Here is a 12,092-nt window from a genome sequence, read left to right as displayed (position 1 = left end):
TAAGCCACTCTAACTCAGCCCCAACTATACCTCACTCCAGCAGGAGGCTGGAGTGAAGGATGAAACAGCTCTTGTGACTATTACACAAGTTTTTCGACGCTGTTATTGGTTTGTCTCGTGCTGGATTGAAGGCGTCTGCCCCGTCCGTCATCTTATTTATGCGCTGCTGCCTCTATCTCGGCAGTAATACTGTCTCTCCCCCAGCCCCTCCTCGCTCCCACCCAGAACAACAAATCAACTGCAGTATACCCAGGGGTGGGCAAGAGCTCACCTTGGAGATGGTACTGAGGAAATAGCAGGCTGCAGGCATAGGCGACTCGAAGCCTAGCACCAAGGACAAGCTCACCCCAGAGCCGAAAAGCTCCGATTGGACTCGCTGCTTCAGATAGAGGGAGGGTCCTGTGCAACTGCAAATTCATGTCCATCCTGATCATCCTATGCCTCGATGCCTGACTGGAGGAGTCATTACGTAACGTTTTCGTATCAAGTTTTTGCACTGTGACTATCCTTGTGGCCACCTTCAAGAAAAAGTGTTAGTTACTTACTGGGTTACAGTTAAGGTTACTGCATTTAGAGGCTTCTGATTCATAGATACATGGTCTGGGACTACCGGCCACCCCCCTCCTTAATACACAGACTACATTACTTAATTCAACCAGTCAACACATGAGTCTTTGGAAGGCAGGGGGTCAGGGATCCCCTGGCCGTATTTATTAAAATATGAAACAAAATTGAAAATTTTAATAAAATAAACATTTACACAATTATTAAATGCAACGTTCAGAACATTAGATTAACATCCATTTTGACATGGTATGATGGGCTAACCTTAACAAGTAGCTAGTACAGCGTGTTTCCTAACCGAATCTAACATCCTGAAAAATAACGGTGCATTCTAATAATTAAGTCGTACGGCAAGGTCGCTAACCGGTGTCAGATCCTTTTACAGCTACGCTCGCACGTTCGAGATGCGCATGCGCAACCCAGGGCACGTTTCACCCACGTGCGCTCCCTGAGCTCCATTTAACCATAACAGGAGGGCCCTTACACTGGCGCACCTTGATGACATCATAGTGTATGTGAGGGGTGGCTACCAGCCTGAGGAAAGCGTAGACTCCCTCCCCCGCACCCTTCTAAGCGATGGATATCCTGCCCCTGAAGTTCTGGGAGAGACCAGTGGCCCCTCCCCCTGGGCGGCCCCTTTCGTGAATGGGACCGCCCCCCCCTAAGGACCTTAAATTGCTGCTCACCGATTATGACCTTACCGCCCGACCCACATAATAAATACGACATTGCTATTCTAAGAAGGAAAAAAGGCCTAAGGAGAAAATTAGTTAAAAACCACAGCAAAGCACCAAAAATATACATATGTACATTTTGCCTGTAAACGGGAAAAAGGCCTAAGGAAGAAAACATTTTATTCCTATGATCTTGAATATCGCTAGACAGTATACCTACCAGTGTCCTTACCCAGATTCCGCTAAACAAGGGGATGGAGGGTGGGGAAAATTACACTGCCCCACGGTGCGGCGAGGAGCGAGCCTGGGAAGCGCGGGCACGAAGAGGCCGCTTCCCGCGCTCCCCTGGCTCTTAAACCCCTTCGTAGCCGCGGCCCCGCCCCCCTGGCCCAGAAGTGCACAACTACTTCCGGGGCAAGGGCGGGGGCAAGCCACCACGAAGGGACCGGGCAGATATGGGAGGGGCCGGGCCCCGCCATGCGTGCGTGGGGGCCGATTGGCCCCCCCTTTTCTCATGGTCTGGGACTACCGGCCACCCCCCTCCTTAATACACAGACTACATTACTTAATTCAACCAGTCAACACATGAGTCTTTGGAAGGCAGGGGGTCAGGGACTCCCTGGCCGTATTTATTAAAATATGAAACAAAATTGAAAATTTTAATAAAATAAACATTTACACAATTATTAAATGCAACGTTCAGAACATTAGATTAACATCCATTTTGACATGGTATGATGGGCTAACCTTAACAAGTAGCTAGTACAGCGTGTTTCCTAACCGAATCTAACATCCTGAAAAATAACGGTGCATTCTAATAATTAAGTCGTACGGCAAGGTCGCTAACCGGTGTCAGATCCTTTTACAGCTACGCTCTCACGTTCGAGATGCGCATGCGCAACCCAGGGCACGTTTCACCCACGTGCGCTCCCTGAACTCCATTTATCCATAACAGGAGGGCCCTTACACTCGCGCACCTTGATGACGTCATAGTGTATGTGAGGGGTGGCTACCAGCCTGAGGAAAGCGTAGACTCCCTCCCCCGCACCCTTCTAAGCGATGGATATCCTGCCCCTGAAGTTCTGGGAGAGACCAGTGGCCCCTCCCCCTGGGCGGCCCCTTTCGTGAATGGGACCGCCCCCCCTAAGGACCTTAAATTGCTGCTCACCGATTATGACCTTACCGCCACAGGCCAGCATAGTTGACCGACTATCTGGCCCCCCCCAACCGCCTACACTGAAAGGTCATACCTTCCTAATCAAAAAACCCTCTACCCCTGCTAGTTTGTTCCCTATCCATAGGGCAATCCCTGCCTCTGTCAAATGGACCCCTACCCTGTGCGTAGAGACCACCCCTCCAACAATTGCCAACTCTCCTTTATCAGTCGACTGCTAGTCTACATTGCCCCTCTCAGATGCACCCCTGTGGGATATACTGCAATTGAGGTGTCTGAAATAATTTCTCAATCCAAGTGTTGATCCTCTTTAGCGAGTGATTCTTCACCGATTGACTCTGCGCACACACCAAGTCCACCCCCCCTTTTCCTGCAGCCTGGGAAACAACTGAGCCCCCCTATGGCGCAGTCTGTGTTTTATATTTTGCTAACTTGCTTGCTAGTGCGATTATCCCTTCCACCAGAACCCCTTTTGCCCAATTAAAAACCCCAATCGTTGTTACCCGCATGTCAGATAATGACTGAGGGTGGGGGGTGTGCCTATCGGGTACCTCCCCTTCCCCGCTCTGGACGGACAGACCCCATCTTTGGTGTCCCTGTAGTTGCTGTGACCGGGGGTATCCTGGTACTATCAGTGTACACCTCCCACTGGCGTATCGTGAAGTCTGCTAACCACCCACACCTGGCCACTACGCTCTGGGAAATGTTAAGTGTATGTCTACTACTTTACTATGGAAGTCCCCACTTCCCGACCAGGGGTGATGAGGCGTTGCATAGGCCTATTATTCCTGGGGTTGCCAAGGCTAGCAATGCACACCCTTGTGCACTTCCCCATCCCTATCGTTGGCCCTACCAATTGGTAACCTATGAATATACCATGCTGGCACTGGTGGCCCTGCGAGCGCAGGTGCCGTTACTGTAGAAATACAATTTCCTGTTAAGGAAAATACTGCCATTTTATGTGACGCAACATCCCGCTACATTACTACGGCCAGCCCAATCTAGGGTTTACACACCAAAAACAATCAACCCTGTGCTGGCACCTCCTGCGTCTTTGATCGCTCGCCCATCACACTTGCGTTATTGCTTGCCATCCTCTACCTGACGTAAGCATCCCTTGGGCTGTCCACCTGTTGCAGCTGTTGTGATGTGGAGCACTCCAGATATCCACCATTGACCCGGCCATACATAAATGGAAAAGATAAACACAAACCATTAGTGTTTTGGGCGATAACTGCTGTACACGTGCTAGTCTTACATTGCCATCACTTGCTAAGTTTTAGATAAGATGCCAGATGCATACTCATTAACATTTCCAACTGTAAGTGTTAAGCATAGCCTCAGTTTGTGTCCCATGTAGTGTGTTTGGATTAGTGTTACGGAGAGTGCCCTGTAGAATGACCTTCATTAGAGAATAATATCCAGTGTGCAGTACAGTGACCCAGTGCATGGGGTCCACCGTGATTACAATAGCGCCCTCATTATATTATAAATTATTATAAACCATTTTATAGCGCGCTCTGCTACTGGGGAGTATCATGACTCCTTAAGGACGATACACAGTGTGAAGTGTGGTGCCACGGCACATTCATGGTTACTAAAAATTCTGCTGCAGACCAGGACATCACCTCCTATTCCTGGTTTTCTACCCACGTCTTTAGGCAATAGGATCTAGGTTTGAAAGGGACAGTCTGTTTGCCAGTGCAGCATCTAAATCTTTAAGCATAGGATCAGCACAACCCTAACCATGCTAGGCTGTAAAAATTGGCTTCCTATTTTCACATTCATTGTTACTAAAAGAAAATTGTGCTGCAGACGAGGACATCGCCTCTTAATCCTGGTTTTCTACCCACGTCTTTATGCATAGGATCTATGTGTGAAAAAGGACAGTCTGTTTGACAGTGCAGCATCAAAGTCTTTACCCATAAGGATTAGCACAGCCCTAACTATGCCAGGCTGTAAAATGGCACAAGAGCCTTTTTAGCTCCCCACTTTGGCTTCTGGTAAATACCATCCCAGCCAATCGGACATGATCAAAAGCATCCCCAGAATTATGTGATGCCGCAACTAGGCTCTTGGACACCTTTTAAGGTGTGACATCCGGGGCCAGGGTGTGCAGGATTATCAGGACCCCAAGCAATCGGTCATTAGCGTGGGGAAGTTCCACGCTTGCTGAAACTATCAGTTCGGTTGATGTCATTGATCTTAGTACTTAACATGAGATGACCTGTGAGATAAAGGCTTTTCCTTCGCGTGGGTCCCCATGTGTCACTACCTTGAGTGCTTCCTGTTGGCCCCCGCCGTTCTAAAGGCTGCAAGCCTCGTCAGCATGCCTGCCGTGGTCCGTATACCAATACATATGTACATTTTGCCTGTAAACGGGAAAAAAGCCTAAGGAAGAAAGCATTTTATTCCTATGATCCTGCATATCGCTAGACAGTATACCTACCAGTGTCCTTACCCAAATTCCGCTAACCAAGGGGATGGAGGGTGGTGAAAATTAAACAGCCCCACGGTGGGGCGAGGAGCGAGCCTGGGGAGCGCGGGCACAAAGAGGCCGCTTCCCGCGCTCCCCAGGCTCTTAACCCCTTCGCAGTCGCGGCCCCGCCCCCTCGGCCCGGAAGTGCAAAACTACTTCCAGGGCGAGGGCGGGGGCAAGCCACCACGAAGGGACCAGGGGGGGATATGGGAGGGGCCGGCCCCGCCATGCGTGCGTGGGGGCTGATTGGCCCCCCCTTTTCCCATGGTCTGGGACTACCGGCCACCCCCCTCCTTAATACACAGACTGCATTACTTAATTCAACCAGTCAACACATGAGTCTTTGGAAGGCAGGGGGTCAGGGACCCCCTGGCCGTATTTATTAAAATATGAAAACAAAATTAAAATTTTAATAAAATAAACATTTAGACAATTATTAAATGCACACTTCAGAACATTAGATTAACATCCATTTTGACATGGTATGATGGGCTAACCTTAACAAATCTCTAGTACAGCGTGTTTCCTAACCGAATCTAACATCCTGAAAAATAACTGCATTCTAATAATTAAGTCGTACGGCAAGGTCGCTAACCGGTGTCAGATCCTTTACAGCTACGCTCTCACGTTCAAGATGCGCATGCGCAACCCAGGGCACGTTTCACCCACGTGCGCTCCCTGAACTCCATTTAACCATAACAGGAGGGCCCTTACACTCGCGCACCTTGATGACGTCATAGTGTCTGTGAGGGGTGGCTACCAGCCTGAGGAAAGCGTAGACTCCCTCCCCCGCACCCTTCTAAGTAATGGATATCATATCCTGCCCCTGAAGTTCTGGGAGAGAGCAATGGCCCCTCCCCCCGGGCGGCCCCTTTCGTGAATGGGCCCGCCCCCCCCTTAAGGCCCTTAAATTGATGCTCACCGATTATGACCTTACCGCCACAGGCCAGCATAGTTGACCGACTATCTGGCCCCCCCCAGTTCCAGTCATCGGGGACAAGGGAGCCGACGCGATTTCGTGGCGGAGCGGGAGAATCTGCTGTGACCGGAGATCGTAGTGACGGAGGGATCCAGTGAATCCAGCGAGGCCGGGGAGAGCGCACCGCCGAGCGGCAGTTACCGGACTCGACTGGGGAAGGAGACCTACGGGCCGCTTGCGCACTGTGGGACGCCGGTGAAAACTGCGGGACACGAGGTATTTTGCGGGGCGGGCGGGGCTCGGCAGTGGCTCAGCAGAATCGGCCACAACGAGCGGGGATAAGCTGCTTTCTGGTTTTAAACGCAGGATTAAGTGAGTCTTGTGTGCGCGGTCCGTTGTGGGGGAAATTTTGTTTCGTTTTGTCTGCCTTAAACAAACTTGGTGGGCGGGCTCGGCTCCTGCTTTCTGTTTACCTACCGGCACGTTTTTGCAAACAGAGTTAAGCAGGGACAGCTAGGGCAGAGAGCGGACGGGAGACCAGAGAAGGTTTCTTTTAGTAAAATCGTTAGAACCAGCAAGGTACTGGAGTGTAATCAAGATAGTGAATGTGTCTTCATGTAATGCAACTGGTGCTATGTAAAGTGCTCTGATACCTTTTAAGCAAGTATATGATCTGTTGTGTGTCTTACAAAGTGGGTTGATTTGGTTTCAAGGCACCCAGGGAATTTTAATTGTGTTCTTTAATTGTATAAGGGCTTGACGTTATTTCAGGCTACCAGGGGGTTCATTGGCTGTACGTCTGGGAGTGTCTAGTATCTTATGCTGTTATAGCTGACTACGGGCAGGGCTTAATATCGTTATTTCCTCATAAAGTTCAACAGTGTGTGGACAGTCCAGTCAATAAGTTCAGTTATAGCTGGGAAGAGAAGTTTCCCAGGCATTAATAGCCACAATTGGAAATTTAACGTATTTTCTATTTCAGGAGAACAAAGACTAGGATATCTGTCTGTGGATCTCAGCTCGGGCGCCTTCAACTGGGTCAGGTACGGAGCACGGTGTGCTCATAAGTGAAACATTGTGCAGCCTAAGGGGAAGAGCATTATGTCTGCAAGAAGGGGGCACGGGAATGCGAGCGTGGGTTTAATGTTTCAAAAAATGATGCGCAGAATGTCTGCAATGGATAAGCGACTGGGGAAGGTTGGCAAATTGGGTAAGACCGTGGCGGAATTGGGAGCGAAGGTAGATGCTCAGGCCGGCCCATCTGGAAGACCTAAGCGGACAATAGTGCCCCCCAAACCAAGGGGCGTATTTGAGACACCACCCAAGCGGGCAAGAACTAAGAGGGTGGGGGGTCGACCACCGAGTCCAACTCCCAATGTACCGCCAGCTGCACCTATCCCTCCACCTCAGGCCCCTTTGAGCGTCCCGGCACCGGTACCCCAGCTTCCAGTGGCTGTGCCAGTAGCGCCGGCCATTCCAGTGGCGGCACCAGTAGCGCCAGTAGCGCCACCTCCCACTCCGGTTCCCTTGGGGGGCCCGGTACCGAGTGTGGTCCCTCCTGTTCTGCCCGCGCCGGGTCCAATGCCAACAGAACTAGCAGCCCAGATAGCAGCTGTCCTGCCTTGGTTAGGTGGGGGAGCGTTGTCGGCCAACACGAACCTCACGGCAGAGCAACAAACATTGGCCGCTCAGATATTGTTGGCTAGTGGTCGGGGTAGCACGCCACTTGCACCAGTTTCTCCCCAAACAGATCCAGCGAACAATGGGGGTACAGCCAAGACCGTGGAAGCGACGTTACTCAACGACAATGGTAAGGAGGTTGCCCTGCCACTGCTGGGCGAGGGCGCGATTCCCTCCAGGGGGGAGTGCCTAGCGCAACATGTGTCCCAAAGTGTGAAAGAGTTGATTTGGGCTGACAAATATGTTAATATTTTTTCATTACTGATAGACAACAGGGAGTGGGAATATGCAAAATCACAACGGACATGCAACAGGGCACCGGGCACTTGTAAATTCAGGCACGCGTGCAACTTATGCGGCCACCCTTCCCACCCAGAAGCGACATGCCGGACAAAAGGCAATGGGTCTGGTAATAGGAGAAGGAAAAAACCAGAATAACAATATCCATCCCATTATAGCACATTCACCTATCCTTTTGTCGGCTATGATCCCCTGGCTTAATGGGTACCCTAACCACACTTCTGCGAGACTGTTGCAAGAGGGTTTCACCCATGGTTTCCGAATTCCAGCTGGGGGTTATGTCGGGACACCGCAGTGCAGAAATCAACTGTCAGCTCTGTCCAATCCTACGCTGGTGGCGAGCAAAATAGAAAAAGAGTTGCGTTTAGGTAGGGTAGCGGGACCTTTTCATGTCATTCCTACACAGAATTTTGTATGCTCTCCTTTGGGGGTGGTGCCAAAGAAGGAGAAGGGCGAGTATAGGCTCATACACAATTTGTCTGCACCTAAGGGCCTATCCTTGAATGATGCTATTGATGAATCAATTTGTAGTGTTAGATATGCGTCCTTTGATCAGGCGGCGGACATGCTGAGGGGCTTGGGCTCTGGGGCACTGATGGCAAATCAGATATTGAGTCAGCCTTTAGACTGCTCCCAGTTCATCCTGCAGACCAGCGCCTCTTAGGTTTCTCCTTTGAAGGGAAATACTACATGGATAAGTGTATGCCCATGGGCTGTTCCATTTCATGCGCATATTTTGAACAGTTCAGCTCCTTCCTGGAATGGGCCCTAAGGCAATCTACGGGTCACCAGTATGTCATGCACTATCTGGATGATTTTCTTTTCCTAGGTCCAGCGGGCTCACGGGAGTGTGCGTCAGCATTGCAGGAATTTTGCGTGCTCAAGCGCTCTTTCGGGGTCCCTCTCGCACAGGGGAAAACGGTTGGGCCAGTAACGTGCTTAGAATTTTTAGGAATTGAACTGGATTCAGTAGAAGGCTGCTTTAGGTTACCAATGGAAAAAATACAAAGATTCAAGACGACCCTGGAACTATGCATACAGGCTAAGAAAGTTGCTCTACAAATGTTACAGCAGACAGTGGGTCAGTTAAACTTTGCATTGAGAGTAATCCCCATGGCGCGCCCCTTTTCACGCTCAATTGCACAAGCCATGAGGGGTCTGCGGGAAAAACATCACCGTACACGGCTATCCGCTGAGGTTCGCCAGGATATGCGGATATGGATCGCATTCCTGGAGGACTTCAATGGCAGAGTGCTGTGGGGTGCACCCACGCTGTCCTCGGAAGACCTGGGTTTGTGGACTGATGCGGCGGGCAGGGTAGGGTTTAGTGCAATCCTTGGTAGGAAATGGGTGGCACAGAAGTGGCCCGCCTGGTGGGAAGAGAGCGGGCTGACGAGTAACATTGGTTTCCTCGAGCTCTTCCCAATCTGGGTGGCATTGAAAGTGTGGCCTGAGGATTTGGCCAACCGCTCTGTGATTTTCTGGTCAGATAATATGACGGTGGTGGAATGCATCAATCAACAAGCCGCAAGGTGTCCATTTATACTGCGCCTTATGAAAGAGATTGTGCTGTGTTGCTTGACATTGAACATACTTTTCAGGGCGAGACATGTCCCAGGGGTGTTAAACAATGCAGCTGATGCCCTTTCTCGCTTTAAGATGCAGGTATTCAGGGATCACATGCCGGAGGCAGAGGCAACCCCAGCCCATTTCCCGTTGAATCTCTGGCAGATTGGTGCCCCCAGCTACATGACCTCGTGGCAGACAGCCTAGCACCCAAGACAAGGACAGCTTACGAAGGGGCGTTCAGGTCTTACTGTCACTTTCTGGGTCAGGGCTGGGAGAGCGGGTGGAATCTAGAAGCTAGCTTCAATAGGTACATGAGCGCCTTACACAAAGAAGGGCGCACGGCGGCGACAGCCAGCAGGCACAAAGCGGCAATCTCCTTTTTTGCACGTGCCAAGGGAGTGAGGGATCCTACAAACAGCTTCCTAGTTCAGAAGGCATTGAAGGGATGGCGGCGCTTTCAGGCACCTTCCACAGATTCTAGGAAACCGATAGGTTTTGAGCGATTGTCAGCAGTTCTCCTCGCTCTGCCTGACACATGTAGCTCTGCGTCCGAAGTGGGCTTATTTAAAGCGGTATTTTCTCTAGCATTTTATGGGGCCTTCAGGGTAGGCAAACTGGTGGCGGCCAACAAATGTGATAAGATAGGCGGCCTTCAGCTGCATGATGTCAGCATAAGGGGTGACACAATGTGGATTACCATCAGGAAATCAAAAACTGATCAGGAAGCTAGGGGTCAAAGCCTGGTGTTACACCGGGCACGGAGCAACCTCTGCTGCCCGATGACACACGTGGAGGAATTGATAAGACAGCGGGCGCAGGAGTGTAGGGGGCCACTGCTAATGCATAGGGATGGTACACCATTGACCAGGTTTCAGTTCCAAAGAGTACTAGCCATGAGTATGGCCAGGGCTGGTTATAACCACAAAGATTTTGGGACGCACTCCTTCCGGATAGGGGCAGCCACAGAAGCAACGGCCAGAGGGTTAAACACAACTAGTGTTCAAAGGATTGGGAGGTGGTCCTCTAATGCCTATAAGCATTACGTGCGGTTGCACATGCTGTGAGAGCTGTCGCCACTTGTAGTTTCTAATACCTGCCGTTTTTTGTCTGGTTATTTACAGTTTGTCGGGCCTGCAAAGCAGGACGGAAACTACCCATGGATCATCACAACAACTCATCAACATCACGGGACTGCCAGGAGGACAAAAAGAAGACTGTGGTAGTTTGGGTAGTGGGCCACTCGTATGTCAAGTGTGCTAATCCTATTTTTCTTGCAGGATCGGGTAGACGGAGGGCGGAGAGCGGGGGTTGCATGGTCTCCTTTCATGGCAGGGGGGGGGGCTTCGCCTCAGTCAGTTTAGGGACTATATGTCTGATTTACTAAGAAGACATACTTCACCTCCTTCAGCGGTGATCCTTCATCTGGGGGGGAATGATTTAACAGGTCTGGGTAGAAGGGTCCTCCTGGAAGAGATTATATCAGCAGCAGGGTGGCTGGCGAAGCTATTACCGGGGAGCGTGATTGTATGGTCACAGCTGATACCAAGAATGCAATGGAGAGGAGGGGACTCAGTCAGCGCTTTGAACCACTCGGTAAAGAGGGTCAACAACAAGCTGGACAAGTTATTTAGAACTCCGGTCTTACAGACCATACCTCATGGTTGCATCTGGGGAGAGCAGTTCTTCCTGCGGGACGGGGTCCATTTAACAGAGGCGGGGAATGCCCTATTCATAAGGAACATCTTGGCATGGGTTGTGGTCTTTGCAGGGAGGTTATGACCTTTCTACAGGATAGTTTTGGGGGGGGCCAGATAGTCGGTCAACTATGCTGGCCTGTGGCGGTAAGGTCATAATCGGTGAGCAGCAATTTAAGGTCCTTAGAGGGGGGGCGGGCCCATTCACGAAAAGGGCCGCCCGGGGGGAGGGGCCATTGGTCTCTCCCAGAACTTCAGGGGCAGGATATGATATCCATTACTTAGAAGGGTGCGGGGGAGGGAGTCTACGCTTTCCTCAGGCTGGTAGCCACCCCTTACAGACACTATGACGTCATCAAAGTGCGCGAGTGTAAGGGCCCTCCTGTTATGGTTAAATGGAGTTCAGGGAGCGCACGTGGGTGAAACGTGCCCTGGGTTGCGCATGCGCATCTTGAACGTGAGAGTGTAGCTGTAAAGGATCTGACACCGGTTAGCGACCTTGCCGTACGACTTAATTATTAGAATGCAGTTATTTTTCAGGATGTTAGATTCGGTTAGGAAACACGCTGTACTAGAGATTTGTTAAGGTTAGCCCATCATACCATGTCAAAATGGCAGTATACCTACCAGTGTCCTTACCCAGATTCTGCTAAACAAGGGGATGGAGGGTGGGGAAAATTACACTGCCCCACGGTGGGGCGAGGAGCGACCCTGGGAAGCGCGGGCACGAAGAGGCCGCTTCCCGCGCTCCCCAGGCTCTTAAACCCCTTCGTAGCCGCGGCCCCGCCCCCCTGGCCCGGAAGTGCACAACTACTTCCGGGGCAAGGGCGGGGGCAAGCCACCACGAAGGGACCGGGGAGATATGGGAGGGGCCGGGCCCCGCCATGCGTGCGTGGGGGCCGATTGGCCCCCCTTTTCTCATGGTCTGGGACTACCGGCCACCCCCCTCCTTAATACACAGACTACATTACTTAATTCAACCAGTCAACACATGAGTCTTTGGAAGGCAGGGGGTCAGGGACCCCCTGGCCGTATTTAT

This window comes from Lissotriton vulgaris, chromosome 8 (genome assembly GCF_964263255.1).
Source record: "Lissotriton vulgaris chromosome 8, aLisVul1.2, whole genome shotgun sequence".
NCBI classification, from domain to species: domain Eukaryota; kingdom Metazoa; phylum Chordata; class Amphibia; order Caudata; family Salamandridae; genus Lissotriton; species Lissotriton vulgaris.
This window is presented reverse-complemented; position numbering follows the sequence as displayed.